The sequence below is a fragment of the Pinus tabuliformis genome, chromosome J (assembly GCF_031772625.1).
Source record: "Pinus tabuliformis cultivar Carrire ecotype Pingquan chromosome J, CPIR1, whole genome shotgun sequence".
NCBI classification, from domain to species: Eukaryota; Viridiplantae; Streptophyta; class Pinopsida; order Pinales; family Pinaceae; genus Pinus; species Pinus tabuliformis.
In genome coordinates, this window is record NC_142295.1 from 180,417,387 (window position 1) to 180,439,000 (window position 21,614).

The window sequence follows — 21,614 nt, forward strand, 5'->3', positions numbered from 1 at the left end:
GTTTCATTCGGGCCTGTGGTACACCATATTCCATGGGAGATATGTGGGATTGATTCTAGTGGTGAAAGAAGATGACGAGCAATGGAAAGATAGAGATCGAGAAATTTAATAGTCAGAGTTTTGAGTTATGGAAACTCAAGATGGAGGATCTGTTGGTGGATAAAGATTAGTCGATCGCAGTAGATCCGGGTACTAAACCAACGAGAGTGCCCAATGAATAATGGAAGAATTTGGATCGAAAGGCAAAGAGCACAATATGGTTATGTGTCTCAGATTTAGTCTTGCTGAATGTAACATGGGAAGCTACGATGAAGGATTTGTGGGACAAGTTAGGGACTTTGTACCAATATAAGTATCTAATGAATAAACTGTTCCTATGGAAAAAGTTGTATAACCTGAGGATGAAAGATGGAGACTCATTGATAGAGCATCTGAATGCATTTAATACTGTGGAAATTTAGTTATTGTCACTTGATATTAAAATTTAAGATGAAGATAAGTGCATCAGTTTGTTGTGTTCTCTGCCAAATTCATGGTATATTATGGTTATTGCAATAGGTAGTAATGCAACTGCCTTGCAGTTTGATGAAATAGTCTCATCCTTGCTAGCAGAGGAGATGAGATGGAAAAGTATGGAGAGCTAGAATGGTGATGCCTTGTCTGTACGAGGATGTTCCTAGAAGATAAATAATAATAAGTCATCAAGTGGGAGATCTAAATCTAGAGGGAGATCTAAATCTCCAAGAAAACCTATAAAGGTGGTGTGTTGGAAATGCAGAAAGGAAGGGCACTACAAAAGGGATTGTAGATCTAAAGCTCCTAACAAAGGAAAGGGATCTGATGATGCTCCTTCTACAGAGGTGAAAACCACCTCAGATGAAGGTGGGGATGTGCACCTGGCTTCTTAAAGTACACCTGTAGATCATGAGGCATGGTTGATTGATTCAGGTGCATCCTTTCACTTCACTCCCCATAGAGAGTGCTTCAGTGAGTATGAGAAATACGATGCTGGTGATGTCTTCTTAGGGGATGATAGGAAAGATAGAATCATTGGTCGAGGAAAAGTAAAGTTGAAGTTGCAAGGTGGAAGGGTTAGAACATTTCCGAGTGTTCTACATATTCCTGCATTGGCCAGAATTCTGATTTGTGTAAGCAAGCGGGATGATGCAGGTGTAAAAATAGTGTTCAAGAAGGATACCTGCAAGATCGTTCGTCGAGCACTGATATTGATGCGGGGATTTCAGATTGGAACTTTGTACAAGCTGCAAGGTAGCACTGTTGTTGATGGGTGCAACAATTCTATGTTTCTTGAAAGTGGAGCAGAAAATATAGTGGTCTCTAGAGAGAAGACCATGCTATGGTATCAAAGGCTTGGACATATTGGAGAGAAGGGCCTTCGAATACTTCATGGTAAAGGTATGGTAGAAGGTATGAGTAATAGCTCTCTAGATTTTGATTTCTGTGAAAATTGTGTATATGGGAAGCAAAATTGGGTGAGCTTCCCCTCTAGTGGTAAGAGGGTGAAACAAATATTAGAGCTTGTGCATAGTGATATATTTGGACCAGTGAAGGTTCCATCACTGGGTAAGTCTGCATACTATGTATCATTTATAGATGAATTCTCAAGGAATACATGGATATATTTCCTTAAGAAGAAATTTGAAGTCTTTGACAAGTTTAAAGAATTTAAGGCTCTGGTGGAAAAGCAGATAGAGAAGAAGATAAAGGTGTTGAGGACAGATAATGATGGAGAGTTTTGCAGTAAGGAATTTAAAGAATTCTGTAAGAAGTGTGGTATAGCATGGCAGAATACTACTCCATACACACCTGAGAAAAATGGAGTTGCAGAAAGAATGAACAAGACGTTGATGGAAAGGGCAAGAAGCATGTTTAGTGGTGCCAGGTTAGGACAAGAATTCTAGGCAGAGGCGGTGGAGACAACATGTTACCTGGTCAATACATCACCTTCATCAGCATTGGAGGATAAGACTCCATAAGAGGTATGGACTGGTAAGAAACCCTCTCTTTCACATCTGAGGGTATTTGGATGTGATGCATATGTACATGTTCCAAAGGAGAAAAGAACAAAGTTGGATAGTAAATTTGAAAGTTCATCTTTATTGGGTGTAAGGATGGTTTAAAGGGTTATAAGCTTTGGAACCCAGTAACAAGGAAGGTTGCGTACAACCGAGATGTGGTGTTCAAAGAGGTGAAAGATGTTATTAAACATGAAGTCCAACCAAAGGAACCTAAGAAGATAGATTTTGAGCTTAAGGAGGAAGATTCAGACTCTACAGTAGAGGAGGAATTAGAAGATGAAGAGCCACAAACTCCGGGTGTGAGAAGATCAGTTTGAGAAAGAAGGCAGCTAGAAAGGTATAGTCCATCTGCTTTCTATTTAGATTTTTCTTTATCTATTTCTGATGATGATCCCAGAACTGTGAAGGAAACAGTAGATTTAGAGGATGAAAAACTCTAGAAAGAGGCCATGGTTGATGAAATGGCACAAAAATTAGGCGTGGGATCTGGCGGAGTTGCTAGCTAGAAGAAAACCCATTGGAAGAAAATGGGTGTTCAAGAATAAGACAAATGCAGAAGGAAAGGTGGAGAAATACAAAGCTTGGTTGGTAGAAAAATGTTATTTCCAGGCGCTGGGAATTGATTTTGGTGATATTTTTTCTCCTTTTGCCAAGGTAGCTTCTATTAGATTACTTCTATATGTTGCTGCTACTTTTGATTTTGAGGTAGAACATATGGATGTGAAGACAACATTTCTTCACGGGGATCTGGAAGAGGAGATCTACAGGAAGAAACTTGAAGGTTTTGCGGTGAAGGGTAAGAAGGAACTGGTATGCAAGCTAAAGAAGTCTCTCTATCGGTTAAGGGTAAAATCATGTTAATGTGTATCACTTTTTCCCTTTTTGTGGCAAAGAAGTTTTATAAAAATAAATGGAGTTGGAATGTTTACTCTTAATTTTACAAAATCATCAAGAATTAAGTGGTGGTAAAAGAAGACAAAACATGTCAATTTAAATTCAATTTCATTTCATATTTTTTCTAAAATTTAATATATATTTTTTATCTAATTTATTCATTTTCTTTAAAAGATATTCATTAATATTTTACATAAATTTTTAAGTAGTGACAAAACTGCGACCCCCCATTTCTCTATTGATTTATGTTTTTTAATTCCAATTTTTTTAAGAGATGTGTTGTAAACATTCTAAAGATTGCTAAACAAATTTAAAAATAAAAAGTAAGCATATTTTTTAATTATTATTAAAATACTAGTAAAAATGATAATTTTTTTGTATATATAAAACTGCGACCCAAGAAACTATCCTTTCAAGTTTATTAAATCAAATTTTTTTAATAGAAATTTGAAAATAACGTATAACAAAATATTAAAATTATTTTTTGAATTTTTTTAAAATATATTTTAAATTTTTTATAATAAATTTTTTAAAAATGATTATAATAACATACTTTATATTATTCAAAATATAATATATAAAATTATTTGTTTAGAAATTCTAATTCTATTTTTATATATATTTTTAAAGAGTTTGAGCATCTCATTCAACTTTACATATTTAAACCTACATATTTAAAAGAGTTATTTATATTTTGTGAGTGATTAACCATAGTTTTTACCAATATTTACTATGAGTTGACTTATTTACAAATTTAGTATTTACTTTTTATAACATTATTTATATTTTCTGAACCCATTAAATAGGTTCACTATAGCTTTTACCAAAATTTATTGTCAGCTAGCTTTGTTACAAATTTAGCATTTATTTTTTATTATTAACAAGTATGAAACTCAACTCATTTAATTGATATTTTTATATTTATTTATTTTAATCCTTTTTCATTTGAGTACTTTTTTGCTTTTGCCATATAATGAGACACATTAACATGCTTTTACCCTTAAAACAATAACCAAGGATGTGGTATCAGAAATTCAATACATTTATACGGGGACTTGGCTTCACCAAAATCAAAGCAGATCACTGTGTGTATTTTAAATTAATTGGTGACCGTGTTATTTATCTGGTCTTGTATGTGGATGATACGTTGTTGGTTGGAAATGACAAAGCAATTGTCGAGGATTTGAAGACCCAATTGTCCTCCAAATTCAACATGAAATATCTTGGTGCTACAAACTATATTTTGGGCATGGAAGTGAAAAGAGATCGGGCAAAGAGGAAGCTCTGATTAAACTAGAGGAAGTATGTCGAGACAATACTGCAGAGGTTTAATATGCAGGATAGTAAACCTGTGAAGGTTCCTATTCCTTTAGGTGTAAAGTTATATGTTGAAAAGTGTCCCAAGACATAAGAAGAGGAAGAGGATATGTCTCATGTTCCATATCCAAGTGTAGTCGGTAGCCTGATGTATGCAATGGTCTATACTAGACCAGACATTACACATGCAATGGGAGTATTGAGTGGGTTTATGTCAAAACCAGGTAAGGAGTATTGGATAATAGTGAAGCGGGTTTTTGGGTATTTGCATGGCACTAGTGATTGTGGTTTGTGTTACTAAGGAAGACAAGGATTGGATAGATTTTTTGATATCCATGGCTTTGTTGATGCGGACTGGGATGGAAATCTAGATTAGAGAACATCTACAAGTGGGTATGTGTTTAACCTATCTGGAGGCATAGTAAGTTGGATGAGTAAGAAATAATCTGTAGTGGCACTATCAACTACAGAGGTAGAATACATGGCAGCCACTCATCCAAGCAAGGAAGCAGTTTGGTTGTAGAGATTGTGTTAAAGTATGGGGTTAGTACAGGGAGCTATAACGATAGACTGTGATAGCCAAAGTAAAAATATTTTGGCAAAGAACCCTACTTACCATTCAAAGACAAAGGAAAATTATATTCAGTATCATTTTGTGAGGGATATGATAGAAGACAAAAAGGTGTTGCTGGTAAAGGTGGACACTTTGAAGAATACTGTAGATGCATTGTCAAAATCTGTCAGCTCTGAGAAGTTCTCTTGGTGTAGAGAAACAATGCGTGTTGCAGGGTAGGATAAATGACTAAGCTCTCCTGTGGCCCCTTGTGGAAAGAAAACAACAAGTGGGAGAATGTTAGGTTATGATATATTATTTCCACAACTAGCCTATCTATGGTTTTGTGCATGGTTTTCGCACATACTTTGGGACAGGATTGTTTTCAGTTAGTGGTTTTGGACGCGATGGTTTTCAGTCCATGGTATTGGATGCTTCGGCATGTATAAATATGTATTGGAACATTGAAAGGAACAACAATTAAAAATCAAGTTGGTAGTCCCGACTTTTGGATCTAGGGGAAAATCTTTGCATATATGTGTTTTATGTGTTATGCTCTGGCATTATTTATTTTCTGTGTTTAAGAATTCGTATGAAGGAAGAATTGTCACCATTGACCATCTTTCATTTCCCAGTCCAAATGTGGCTTCTAGTCAACCATATTCCCTAAATGGTCATTTTGTCCGAATGGTATCCTCCCCACCACGAGTCAATTATGTGGCAACCCATTCCATGCCTACATCAACTAATGATCAATTCTTTGATGTTGTGTATTATGTACTGGGGGCATTGGAACTAGATCTCTCTAACGGATTCCTTGCTATGTATCCCTTCCAAAGTATAGTTCTCCCATCTGATGAGAACCTCTTGGAATTGATGACCTCTTATGGGTCATGATTAAGGAATCATGAGGATAGTTCCTGGTCTTGTGTAAACCTCGTTAAAAAATGAAATAAGGAATATGAGGATAATTCCTGGTCTTGTGTCAACCTCGTTAAAAATGAAACAAAGGTCCCATGAGCATAGTTCCTTGTCTTGTGTGAAGCTCCTTAAAAAATGAAACAAGGAATATGAGCATAGTTACTGGTCTTGTGTCAACGTCGTTAAAAAATGAAAAAAAGGTCCCATGAGCATAGTTCCTTGTCTTGTGTCAAGCTCGTTAAAAAATGAAACTAGGAATATGAGGGTCGTTCTTGGTCTTCTGTCAACCTCATTAAAAATGAAACAAGGAATATGAGGATAGTTCCTCATCTTGTGTCAACCTCATTAAAAAATGAAACAAACGGTATGAGCATAGTTCCTTGTCTTTTGTCAAGCTTGTTAAAAAGTGAAACAAGGAATATGAGCATAGTTCCTTGTTTTGTGGCAAGCTCATTAAAAAATGAAACAAGGATTGTGAGGATAGTTCCTGGTCTTGTGTCAGCCTCATTAAAAAATGAAACAAGAAATATGAGCATAGTTCCTTATCTTGTGTCAAGCTCATTAAAAAATGAAACAAGGGATATGAGGATAGTTCTTTTACTATGTCAACCTCATTAAAAAATGAAACAAGTCCCAGAGCATAGTTCCTTGTCTTGTGTCAAGCTCGTTAAAAAATGAAACAAGGAATCTGAGCATAGTTCATTGTCTTGTGTCAAGCTCATTAAAAAATGAAACAAGGTCCCCAGGAGCAAAGTTCCAATTCAAGTCTTTGATTAGATATCGTTAAATCCCGGTAGAGTCCTTCAGTTGATATTGTAAATGAACCTTCATTCCATCCACCTCATAACCATGAGTAGTCTACTTAGATGAATGCAATGAAGTTGTGGTGGCATGCACCTAGAATCGAGTCATTATGCTGGGGGCATGCAAACTTATAGCAAGCATAATTTTTCGTTTCAAGCTTGTGTAAACATGAAACTAAATCCAAGCATAGTTTTTCATTTCAAGCTTGTGTAAACATGAAACTGAATCCAAGCATAGTTCCCTATGGTTCAATCTTGTGTAAAAATAAACCCATCTCCATTTTAACCCTCGTGATTTCCATTCTATCAGCCTCTTCTATCAGACGAGCCTTGGTTTTTTTCTCCTTCCATCGTCACTATCTGCTTGGCCGATCATACGCTTTCACTTTGTTGTTTTACCCTTTCTGAGGAACAGTTGCAATGAGTGGTCTTATTAGCCAGCCTCTTCACATAAATCAACATGTTTTAGGAAGTTCCAACATTACTGGAACTAGTTTCTATCCTAGAAACCACTCATTCCTCAAAGCAGAGTCCTCTTTAAGCTCTTTTCAGACTCGAAATATGAAAATATTGCCGAGTGATTTTCCTTTTCAACTTGTAAACGGATTGGAAACGACATCTACTTAGTATCAATTTAACCCTTTTCCGAATTGAGATAGATTACTTATGAAAAAGGAATAAGTTGATTGAACATGGTCAACATGTTCTCTCTTGTATTGTTTTACACTTTATCGGACTTGAGAGACAAATTTACAAAAAAGAACTTGTGGAGTTTTCTTTTTGTCCATTTTCGAACTTTCTAAACATGAAAAGGACCAAGTTCTCATTGTCGTTAAACTCGTTCAAACATCAAATAGTGAAAAACTTGTCCATCATGACAAGACTGAGTTTCACCTTCGCTAGACTTGTTAAAAAATCACATAGTGATGGATTCACCTGAAGGGTGTAATTATACAAGAAGCATATGTCATCCTCTTCAATATTGATAACAAATAAAGAGGTACTAATTAGCAATGACTGGGAAAAACGGGAAAAGGGGTAAACCACTTTATGGTAGCAGGTCGCTCTTGAACATGAAACTTTCACTTCATATCTGTGACTACTTGCATCGGGTTATCTGCTTGATGGTTATCATACCTATGGTCTATCATACCATCCATTACTTTGGTTTTGGGTCAATGCTACCAATTCATTCAGTGTCACCAAAATGTTCAAGAGAAGTCACTGAGTTAAATTCATCCTTTCCAATACTCATAAACCTTCATTTTCATGACTGTCATTCCTGAACCTTGTTTCGTTAGTTACATTCTGTCTCCAAAAATGATTACACTCGTTTTGTGTCGTTGATGTGGGATACATTAAGGCCCTCCTACGATGAGTTTCTTCTTGTCAACGTCAGCACATTATTGAAGAAATTGACTTAGAAACACCCTTCCAGTACCTTGAGGCTTGCATACATCAATGGAAAGTTTCTCACTTCTGGTGATATGTTGACATCACTAGCCTTTGACCGAAAGACTTTGTATGGTGTTCAACCTCAAAACATCCATTCACACCATGCAGAATGTGTTGCAGTACCTTGAGGATCATTATCATTATCGGTGATTTCTGTCGCATCCATTAGTGGCTTACATCATTGGCTGGTAATCAGACGGTGTCTTCCCATGTTCGACTTCAGATCATATATTCACATGATTAGACTCGTATTTGAGAAAACGATTGAATGAGATAGAAGACCTTGGATCTAGTTTCACCCATCCAGGTTGCAATTTTAAGAGAGTACTAAATCATCTGTATGATGGATTTACATAGATGGTCATCCTATCATGGGTCTATATATCTAAACAACTATCTGATTTATGTACATGTAATGAAAAGTTTATATGTTGAGCATGGGTATGCCTTCCCTCAGCGATTCATGAAAATCCAAAATATCATGATATTATGTATTGTAATTGATGTAGGTGACCATCCTCTTCGGAACCTCCTCATCACATCGTAAAGCATATCACTTGACATTATCATTTTCAACTTCATGCTTTAGGGGGAAACTGTTACAGGTCTATTTGGGCAGATCACTCCCAAAATTCAGATAAGTACTATTAGGGCTCATAAAGCCCTAATTTAGTTGCTACATGGCCTAGACAAGTCATCACATTGAATGACATCGTTCTTGAGAGTTTCCTAGCCCGAAGACATCCTGAAATGAATCCTTGAGGGACCAGTGTAGCCTTGGTCAAGGGTAAATGCACTGCAAAGCACTTAGGCCCATTCAAGCCTACTTTGCAGAGCACCCATGCCCACTTTGACCTTCGTTGGGAGATATTGAGTGAAATCTTCATAGGGTTCTAGGAATATTCTTTCATTCTAGATCATTCTATAAGATTACCACCTCTTACCCTCTACTATGAGCTCAAAATTGGATAGGGAATGAATCAAATAACCTCCTATCCTCTCATCCCTTCCTCCATGGAAACTAACTCCCAAATTGGAAAGCCATTCAATGCCCAATTTATGACAAAACCGCCTTCATTTCCCTATAAATTGAGCACTCATCATAGTGATCAGGGGCTGGAATTTGAAGAATTGTAAGGAGATATTGTTGGTTTGAGGGTTAAGATCATAAGAAATTATTGTTATGCTATCGTAGTTTTGTTCTTTTCATGTGATGAAGGATGGAACTCAAGCTAGATGAGTGACATGGGATCAGACTTCTTTTGTTGTAACTCTTCCTTCTACTTAATAAAGTTGTTTACACCTTTCAAAATATTATTGTCTTTATGTATGATGATTATATGTGTAAATTATTTCAATTCCATTTGCTTATAGTAGATAGATCTCTTGAATTGATTGGTTTTTTTCTTGTGTTTATGATTGCAGGTACTGATCGAGTCGTTTCAGTTCGAGAGGGAGCGATGGGAGCCATACAAAGGAGACAAAGGGAAGTGAAAGATAACAAGTAGGTCCCCTGTCTTATTTATCTTGTATAGGGAAAGGTTAAACTCTCTAATTTTGTTGTTCTAAGTGTAGCTATCCATTTAGGGAAGTTGTGTTTATCTGTAGATGAAAAATTCCTCATAACATAGGTCACTGCAAGAAATGGGTACCTCAATGAGGAAAGAGAAATTTGTTTTTTCCAGAATCCTTGGATGAAAGGTTTATTATTAAGCAAGTCACCAGGATATAATTGGAGTCTTTTATGAAGCTCTCCTAAAAATATTTCAAATATCTATCCTACTCAGTAGGTTCTAGAAGCCCAACATGTTTCGAAAAGATCCTTGCTATTTATCAGGTTGGATACTCATATTATTGTTTATTCAATATTTGACAATTACCTTTTGTAGACTCTAAAAGATTTTGCCATGCCTTGTTTCCTTGATTATGTGTGTGTATGCTACATAATGTGCTCATCTTTGAGGTCAATATAAAGAATTCAAAAGGTGGCAAAGATATTAGGATGGAACTGATAGTAATGGAAAATCTGATGTTTAGAAGGAAATGTAACACAAGTTTATTACCTCAAAGGTTCTAGTCCCTTATGATACAATGCAGATTCATGAGGCAATACAAAATTTATTTTGGACCAAAATCCTCTTAGAGTCAATTCCAACTACTCCAATATATCTTGGGAATAAATCCAGGTTCCTTTTGGAGAGACCAGTCTCAAATGATACTTCATTTCTCATGGTTAATACAATTTTTGGTTTTCTTAATCAACCATAAATGTATTCATAGTTTCAAATTTTTATTGAGCTAGCCGATTGTCGTGATTGTGTGAAATGTGCACTTGCAGTCATTTGATGTCATGGATTATAGGTTACTTGTTGGAGTACGTGAAGAGCGTTGTGAGTGGTTTTAGGTAATAATAGACTCATACAATGCTTTGTTTTGGTGATAATAGACTCATAAAATTTCTTAGAAATATATTTTTTGATATTTGATTTTCCATTTTAGGTAACATTATCAATAATTTCAGTTTCTTGGGTCAGAGCATGTATCTATCAGCATTTCAGAGATGAATACACTAACTTTTTTTTTTAGTTTAAAATTTCAATACCTAAAGTTTAGTTTACATTGGTGATAAAGCAAACAATTCATGCTATCATGTTTTTTATGCAGTGTAAATTCTTAGTGATGATATCCTAATGACAACAACAATATTGCATTTAGAAAACTGACATTCTTTACTAGAGGTATATGTCTTGATATTGCAAATTTATGATAGGAGAAAACAACAAGTATTGGTAGTCAAATATTTCATTCTATGTGACCATAATTTAAGTGAATAGGTCAAGGATTCCTTGATTTGAAGGGTTAAGAGGAGCTCATTTTAAGTTCCTCATGTGGATCTAACTATTAACTAAAGTAAGATGTCCCCACCTTCTTCTTCTCTTCCTTTTTCTTTTTAATTCTTCTAATAATATCTTCTGGTTGAATATTTTCTTTCATTTGTTAGTCTGATTATATTCAATGCTTTAATACTAAACTTGCTTTATGCCATCAATAAATAATTCTAGTTGATTTTAAAATGGCACTTTCACTTATTTTTTCTGACTAAGTAAAGTTAGTGCAGGTTTTCTTGAACTCAAAATGTTTCTCAATTCATCATTGCAAGTGATATGATTTTGTTTGTCCTTGATGAGAAGAATCAAGATGTTTGATTCATGTTTCCATTATTTCAATGGTTGGTACATTATACGTAAGTTTCGATTTATTGTTTTGGCATTTTGGTCTGTATGCTCACTTTTGTGTCCATATTTTTCTCTAATGTGCTACAATTATGCATCGTTGTCAGTTAGAGACAATGGTTATCAAAAAATAATGTGAGCTTTAAACATGATGCTCCATTACTGGGAACATCCCTATCATAGTTCATTAGATTGTTGGAATTATGGATAGTTGGAGATTGACCAATCCCAACATTGACCAATGTAACTTTAATGTACTATGGATGCCATAGTTGTTTAAGGTAATTAAACATGTTCAAATTAGTGGATTTAATTGATGGTTATTTTTTCCTTATCATTTTTATCTTTCCCACTCCAATCCTATTATTTATGGATATTTTTCTTATTCCCCTAGATCTATTCTATAAAGGTAGAGGGTGGATGAGGTAGACAGTGTTTTCCTTGTATCCGTACAATTTCATCTTTGGATACTCATACTTGGTGTGTATTTGGAAGTGTTTGAATGCCCCTTAGATATTTTGTTGGTGTAACAGATATTGGCAAAACTTTGTGATTAGAATTTTAACATCTATTTAGTGGTTACATTTTAGGTTCATTGTCATTGATCATTGTATTTTCACATCTTGAATTAATTAATAACGAGAAGCACTCCCAAGTAGTTTTCCAGACCCCATAGCTAGTAGAATTCAAGCATGTAACTAATTATTGATAATTGCATCATATATACTCACTGCTTTTTACTTTTTTGCATGCAAATTAGCCTTTTAGAGACAATGTTTTATGTTGTCACAACAGATTTACATGGTTCACAAGGTGCGAAATCAATCTTTGGTGTAATTGAAAATTTTTGGTTTGATAATTATAGGTCATTTATAGGCTATAAATGTGTTCATAGTTCACTTTTAATTGAGTATCGAACTTAACATATTGAGTATCTTATATGTAACTATTTTTCCTTTCACCCACTTTCGATAACTTCCATAACCATTAGGTAGTGACTTGCAGCTTTGATGCTATTTTGCTTGTTTAGTAAAATATTTTCCAAGACTTTACAAAGTTTTATAATTTACCTAAATTTGTAGAATTTACAATTATGAAGTTTCAATCTCTAATTTTTTTAAGTCTAATTATTTAAAGGGTGCTAGGTCAATGGAAGAGAACTTTCTTTACAAGAAGGAGGTTGATGGTTCCATTCCAACATGCCCCGGTATTCATATGGAATGACGACGATCAATTTTTGGTGATGGAGGCTCTTTTGTTCATCACCAATGAGCTTATGGTGACATTTTTTTACCCTCACCAAAATATGAAACGGTGATGATCAATGAATGCCACCATGTATATGTATCAATAGTGATGGCCATGAAAGGTCTACAACCATAAATCATTGTTACCCATATGAAATGGTGACGGTCAATGAACACCACCATATATATGCATCAATAGTGATGACCATGAAATTTCCATCACAATAAATCATTTTTGTTTATATAAAATGGTGACGGTCCTTATCTACCATTATAATCATTATTTGTGATAGATGTTGAATATCACCACAACACCTATACTTTAGCGACACCACCTTTGGCGACATTAAGTTTTTTGGTGACAGAGGCTAAGGTCTATCACCATTGGTCATATCAAAAAGTGACAACCACTATCCATCATTATAAATGATATTGGTGATGGAACTTGAATTTCACCACAACACCTATACTTTTAGTGATGCCACCTTTGGTGACGTTCAATTTTTGGTGACGAAGGCTCTTTTGGCCGTCACCAATGAACTTAAGGTTACATTTGTATACCCTCACCAATGGCGTTTTTTGTTTTAGTGTTCCTTCCGAACAATGCGAGGAATGAAGAGGAAATGTCATCAAAACCCTAAGTCACATGATTAACACTATCTAAACTCGACTACGGCTATAACCGTTCATATAAGTTTCCCTCCATGCAACTAGAGAATCCCAATATCTCCCATGGGCCTCTGTGCATGCGACTATGGATAAAACTAAGGAAAACCATAGGTCCTTCAGCTCAAGACCTCTGCTATCTATTGCATCATATTACCTTGCATCTATACATGCCTCTAGACCTCTGACATGACCTATACCACCTCTGCAAATGGACCAAAAAAGCCTCCCAATTTTCACTTCCAAGTCAACTTAGAAGGGCCAACAAACATGGTTAGAAAGTGTGCCAACAAGTCCTCCAATATCCATCAAACCTCTAAACAAGCTACAAAACATTTGAATCACCTTTGTAGCCTATGTGGCACCATCATCAAGCCATCACAACACTAAAACAAGTGCCCTAAAAGGCATAGACATAAAAACCTAATGAAGAGCTAGTTGACAACTCAACAAATGTGCCATTAGAGATCTACATCACATGTAGATCTTTATTATCACCAGTAGAAACCTACTCAATCTATAGCAACATTGGAAAACCATCATGAGATGTCCATGAATGCACATGCCAACTCCTCCAATACCATCATTCTCCATCAAGCCCATCAATGCCATCTCATGAGTGTGCCATCAAGAAGACCAACATTAATGCCAATACATACCAACACACACCATGGTCCATGAATCTACATCATCATGAGGTTGACATAGGTGCATGACCTCAAGAGTTGACATAAATCCAACATAACCATCACACATGCATATGACAAATATAACCATGACTATGACACTTTTGACATCAACGCCAACACAATAATGCCAACAGTTGGGCCCACAAAGCTTCCTCCTATAGTCCATACAAAGTATTATGAGCCATGAGGTTAGAGGCCCACATACTTAGGAGGTGGTGAAATACGCCACCAAGAACATTGAGGACTGTGGTGAGTTGTTCGACATATCATCATTTTCCCTATAGATATAAAGGTCTGGCTCCACTCAAATATTTTAACAATGCTGATGCATCCCCTTTTGTGTATAATCGATTCATTGGAGCTTGTAGCCAGTTTCCCCACCATGACCAAATTGGCATTTATTTTTACAAGCATATATATGAAAATTGTGTGTTACATATGAAGTTGGATTACACTGATACTAGATCTCATTATTATGGAGTCAGTTTTGGATCAACATAGCATTGCAAAGGGGCTCATAGAGGCCCTGGCCATGTACCAACCCCTCCAATATTTTCGTCACTACCATCTTGAAGCGTGGTATTTCCGAGAAAGCTAGAGGAGTCTTCGAAGCCCAGTGCTGAGACCAGGGATACCATTGCAGATAACATGAATATGTCATTGGTTGGTGTTCATAATTCATTACATATTAGTAGACAACCACCATTTTCTCGTGAGCCACCAATTCCTTTATATCGTGATTCATTTCTCATGTGTTTACACATTGACTAGAAATTTTCATATGCATTTATGTATCGTGAAGCCATCTTTGACACTTGGAGGGTGCACATCTTGTGTGACACAAATGAGGTACATATATATATGAATCTTTTGACTCTTATTGTAGAATTATGCATAATTATTTATATTAATTTCTAGTTTGTATCAAATTGCATTTATATTAATAAGGTCATGATAACATGTAGACAAAACCTAGCTACATGGATGGGCTTATGAGGTCATCTGAGGGGGCAGTTGCTAAACCAAGCCCTCGTCCACTAGAGAATGTTTCCATGGATTCCTCTTGACCTCCACCTAGAGTAGTAGTTGAGGTAAACAATTGTATTCCTAATGTTTCAAAATTTTCCTTTTTTAAGTTACACATATGATAATTAATTCATAGACTAATTATAATTTATCTTTTCCATTATGTAGACAGGCCCAGACACAGAGTATTTTAGATGTCATAGTTATGTGGATGCATGAGTGGGATGCTAGGTATAAAAGAAATGACGATGTTGATCCATTGATGCAGGCCCAAATAATTGGCCCACAAGAAAGGGAGAATCAAACCTATATTCATTAGGCCCCCATCCTATCTTAATTTCATTTGTAATCAACTGAGGCTAGTAGATTCACACATGTAATTAAAAATTTGGTTGAAAATTATTTATTTCCTTTTTGTTTATTTTGTACAAATAATGATCTAATAAGTTTGAATTTGAATGTATTATATTACAGTAAATGCTTATGGGCACTTACTTTATGCAGTGGAACTAACATATGTTTTTTGGTGTTTCTTAGAGTGGATATTTTGTATATTTTTAGGCCCATTTCATAGGGCACATTCGAATGTGATACAAACTTTGTATATTTTCATACATGGACAGTTTATGGTTGTACATGAACATTATCTCAATTTATAGATGCTTATTATTTCAGTTTATGGATGTCCATGTGATATTTGTAACTTGTATATATTTTCATATGGATACTTTACTGATACATTATTTTAGTTTATGGATTTGTACTGATCTTATTTATGGGTGTTCATTAGTTTTTGAACTTTATGGATTTGTTAAAATTATTTCGATAGTTTAATTTTTTTTCTATATATACTATAACTTTTATTAAAAAATATAACAATTTTGGTTTCTAGTTTCATAGACTAAAAAAATAAGTGCAACCTTAAGTTATGATGAAAGTAACTTTGATACTTAACATTGAACTAAAATATATGATGGTTGAATTAAAAAACACAATAGGATTGAAATAAGTTTTAAATTCAATTTTAAAAATATGTTTGGTAAACAACAAATACGTTTTATTCAATTTTATTTATTTTGAGGTCATCTACTTGAGAACTTAGTCATAATATGATATAAGTATAATATTACTATGATGAAAGTCACATTTATACTTAAAATGAGCTAAAATATATCATGTATCAATTTAATATTGAGCATGGAAAGAATCACAACCATGCTTCATATTGGCTCAAGTAGAGACTGCCTTTTAGTGTAAGTAGCGTGTATGCTATTACAATTCAATTTTAAAGATAATAATTTAAATTCTAAAGTCATCATTATTATAATAAAATATCTATATATGAAAACGTTTTGTGACCGACCTATATAACATTGCATGGACAACTTTTTTAAGTATTTCAATCAATTTCTTATATCAAGGTTCAATTGAAAAACACAAATAGGATTGAAATAAGTTTTATTCAATTTTAAAATATTTCATGTAAACAACAAATAAGTTTTATTAAATATTTTCTTTTGAGATTATCTATAAGAGCTAAAACATAACATGATATAAGTCAATCATATTGGAATTTAACATAGGTAAAAAAACAATATATGATAACAGTTCTATAATTTTATATAATGTTATCAACTTTCCTAAATTTACTTAGCTATCCAAGTATTTCCATCAATTCTTTATCATTGAAATATTTTTCAATCAATTTAAAAAAAAAATCAAATATGATAGAAATAATTTCTATTCAATTGTAAAAGACGTGGAGATGTAAAATCAACTAATAAGTTTTATTTCATTTTAGTTTGGTTGAGGTTATCTATAAGAGTTTAGTCATAATGCATGTCGTCAATACTTTTTTGTGCTTACACTAAAATCAATGCACAACGTTAATCCAATAACCTTAAAATAAATGTACACCATACATCTCATTAAATCAAATAATAAATCAACATCCTCATTGAAATCAATGCATATATTGCAAGAATCAAATAGGATGAGAAATCAAAATCTAAACTGAAATCAATGCATCTAACACAAACAATAAAATTGGATTATAAATCAATATCTACATTGAAATCAATGCATATAGTGCTTGCAATTGAATATGATTAGGAATCAACATCAACACCGAAATCCGTGCACTAATGCACGCTCAATCAAACAAGATTGGAAACTAACATCTTTAATGAAATCAATGCATTTATTGTAAGCAATGAAATAGAATTAAAAATCAACATCTACACAGAAATCAATGCATCTAGTGCAAGAAATCAAATCGGATTAGAAATCAATATATCTACGCTAAAATGAATGCATCTATTGCAAGCAATTTTCTTCCCCTTCTCTCCCTCATCCATCTATATCTATATCTCCCTCCATCTCTCCTTCTTTGTCTCTCTATATCACCACCCCAAACACACATGCTCTCTCTCCTCATATCTATCTATCTCTCCCTCCCTCCCTCTCTCTATCTCTCTTCTTTCGTCTCCCCCCCTTCCATCTGTATATCTATCTCCCTCTATCTCTCCGTTGTTGTCTCTCTATATCACCTTGCAAACATTCAAATTATTTCTTCGTATGCATATATATCTCCCTCCCTCTCACTCCCCCTCTCTCTTCCCCTTATCTCTCTCTCTCTCTCTCTCTCTCTCTCTCTTCCCCTTCTCTCCTTTTGTCTCCCCTTCTATCTCTCATAACTCCTACTCTCCTCTTTTCCTCTCTCTCCATCTCCCTTCTCACTCCCTCTCTCTATCTCTCTACCTTTTTCTCTCTCTATATGTCTTTATTCCCTCCAACTTTATCACTATCAACCTCCCTCTCTCATTCTCTCCCCCCCTTCTCTGTATCTCTCCTTCCTTTCCTTTGTATCTCACCCACAAACATACACTCTCTCTCTCCATACCTCCCTTGTCACTCCCTCTCTCTCTCTCTCCACCTTTCACTCTCTATATGTCTTTCTTTTTCGCTCCTTGCATTTTCCTCCAACTCCATATCTTGAGCTCCCTCTCTTTCTCCTCCAGTCTCAAGACTCATAACCCTCTCTCCATCTTTGTGCCCCCTCTCTATCTAACCCTTCTCTCCCTCTCTCTCTCCTCTCCTTATCTCTTTCTTCACTTCTCCTCTTCTCTCTCCCACACTTTAACTCCATCGCTCCCTTGTCACTCCGTCTATATGTATCCACCTATATCACTCTAGGCTTTTTTTCTTCCCTCCCATATATATTTGGAGGTAGTATATATCTTAATATATTAATATGTTTTCTTTCCCAAGGAAAAATCTTAATTTTATTAATGAAAACACAATTTCATGTTGTAGATTCTTGTAAATCATTCATCAAGCTAATCAGGAATGGTGATCACGGAGCCAAAACAAATAAACTATAGAGAAACATGGTACCCTTTTCTCCATTTCTTCTTTTCTACCTTCTCTCATTCTCCTTGAGATGGAGTGGTTGATATAAGAGCTTTCTAATTCTCTTCATCTATTTTCGGAGTTTCCTTATCCAAGTTCAAGATTTCTAAGACATGTTGATGTTTGTATCCTCCCAATTCGTTAGACTCGAGTCTCCCCTCTAGTGTCACTATGGCAATTGGGATTGCTGATCATTCATGATTTGTTTCCTCCTCTTCTATATTTTCTTGTGGATTTTCGACTTCTTCATTGGTAAGGGTACCCGTTTCTTCTTCATCCTCATCGTCGTCAGGCAGATGCTCAGGAAATTACCATCCTTTGTGTTGCTTCCTTGATTTCTTCTTCCTTTATGGATATTTCTTGGCATTAGGACATCTATTTTGTAGATGTCCTATCCGTCGACATATTCGACATCTGAATGTCATTTTTCAAAATCTAGAAATAGTGTCCAACACTAATTTTGGCGAAGGTGGAGATTCGTTCTTCAACTATTTTTGTATCTATCTTTATGTATTTCCCTAAGATATTTCCAATGCCTTCTAGTACTTTATGATCCCAGAAATGTAGTGGGATATTACACAGTCTAACCCAAACTAAGATTATTTATAATACCATTATATTTGCATCTAAAGCGGGGAACCATGGTGTAACAAATATTCTCATAGTTCCCTAAAATCATGGGCCTTCTTGATGGATATATTCTCATTCCTCTGATGATGAAAAATTTACTATGAAGAAGCCTTTGGATTAGAGGTGGATCTCACAATTTATTTTCCAGTTTATGAAGATGCGGTCAAAAATATCCATTGGATTTGGACAAAAACTATTGAATTTGCATATAATGGCTTCGACTTAATATTTTTAGAGTAGACCATTTGTTTCTGATAGATCTATAGACAATTATGGAACTTGATTCAATTGTTCCATTATATAGGGTTTGAGGATATTGTTTGTCTACTCTGTATTAGCATAAGTAGATGGTTTTCCATTTAGTATGTCTTTGAAAGATGGGGTTCCTTGATTCAACGATGGTCCTTTCGGAAGACTAGATCCATACACAACCCATGCACCCTTTGTTTTGTTTGATCCAGAAGATCCTCCTTGAAGTCTCAAATTTAAAAAGATGGTGGATGATGGAGTGACATTATACTATTGTATTTTTAGTTCATCCCACATTCATCTTCCTCCACATATTAGGCTTTGAAGGATTATTGGAAACCCCTGGGTATGTAGGATACCTTTCTTCCGATTTTTAACCCTATCAGAGGCCTGAACCCAAAAAATAATTATCTTCTCAACTGGAGTTTCGATAAATACTTGGAAACATATCTGTGACTCAAGATCCACAATGCTTTCTTAACAGTCATTTGTGTCAATATCTGGATCCATGTCAAAGTGTAGATCTGAGAGGCTTTGAGGAGGTTGCAACATGAATAAAAAACTCATAAATGAGATATGGTCCACGGGAAACCTCAGATTAGTTAAAAATAGCATTCAAACTGTTGAACTATGTCGTAGATCTAGCTCCAATCCTGCCTTTCGACTACTGCCTGCCCACAAATATATGATAATATCCATGTCCAATTGTTTTGATCATGGATCTACTATTGGGGCCTCTCCATAAACATAATCCGCTACCGTGTTCATGGTGAACCATCTATCAGATCTAATTAATGCCTCACCTGTGGGGGGGAGAAGATCCAGACATCGTCTTTTGATCAAGGTGCAAATTTATCCAAAATGAATCTAGATACAACAAAAATATGTGTATCTATTGACCTTAGATCAATTCATCCTACAATGTGATTGCCCTCCAAACTTTTTATGGGACACTCAATGAAACCACTACCATCGTTCCTTCCCTCTCGAATCTCAGTAAACAAAATAGTCAATATATTAATATATGTTATAATATAACAAATCTAATAGTATATTAAGGTTAATATTATATTAATCTAAAATTAATAAGTTTAATAAGAATAATATTAAAATATATTAATATTAAATTTTTAATATTAATATTAGATGTCATAATTTAATTTATTAATAATAATAATAAATTTTAAATATTAATATTAGATTTAATAACTTGGTTTCTGTTGTAACATATTTTGACACACTGAAGATTTTAAAATTTTTAGTGTGAAATTGTCATTCCTTCTGAGTTAAATACTGAGGCATATATAAATTTTATGCTTTGGGATGAATTATTTATATAATTCTAATTTTTAAATAAATTATTTTTTATTAAAATAATTTATTTAAAACATTAATTTTATGTTTAAGTGGGCCAAGCCTTAGTTGACGACCCCACCAAATCACGTTCAATTTAATTACCGAGACCCACAGCTGTCACCTCCACCTTCAAAATCATGACCCCACCACCATTTTCTTTCATGTGTTAAACACCCATCACCTCACCTCTCATCCCACACACCCTTCTATCATCTGATGGCCCACGAACCTTTTTGGCGCTCATTCACCGTCCAATGTTTATCAACCGGGGGGGTGGTCCGAAATAGGAAGTTTCCTAAATTGCTATCATAAACAACCTTTTCCACATTTTAGTGTTTCAGGACTTAAAATCCCAAAACCATTTACTACCTTGACTTACTCCTAAACACGGTTTACATCTATTCCATTACTATCACTCTTACGTCATCGTCCACCTCTACTCTCCTATCCATTGCGTTCATTCCAATTCATCTGCCACATCACCCATCTGCTGCCCTTCATCCAATAAAAATTCACCATGTCAGTTTCCTGTTGCGCCACAACGTTCCCATTCCATTGTCTGCCTCATGGTCATTGAAACTATGTTTTTCCAATACACCACATTGATTTAAAACATGGTTTTTGAACCCATGAGAATGTATTTTCAGAAACTAAAAGAGGTTTCTTTCTGCCACTATCCCTGTTAACAAAAAGCTCTCCCATTTTTGTAACAGCTTTTATAGTTTGGGAGATTTTAAAGACACTTTGAAGACATATGTTCCTGAATTTTTCTTGTTTAGTCATATTTGTGCAAAACAGATTGCGGCTAATAAAAGATGGTTCTTGAGAAATTGAAGGAGATTTGTGTTCCTAAGATGCTAGAGTAAAGTAACCTACTTCATATTTACCCAGCTATTACATAATCAGAGATACAACTACATCTTCACAGCCTATTTTTCAGACTGTGTAAATTCCTTTTTAGACGTCTTTTTGCAGAAAGTATTGTGAACAATTGAAGTCGGATTTGGGGAAACTGAGCGAGGATTTTGGGAGGAAAATGCTCAAATACAGTTAGTGAATTGGAGGCCACCTCATCAAAAATCATTTCTAAATAAATTTGAATTGCTCTTCTTAGAAACACAAATC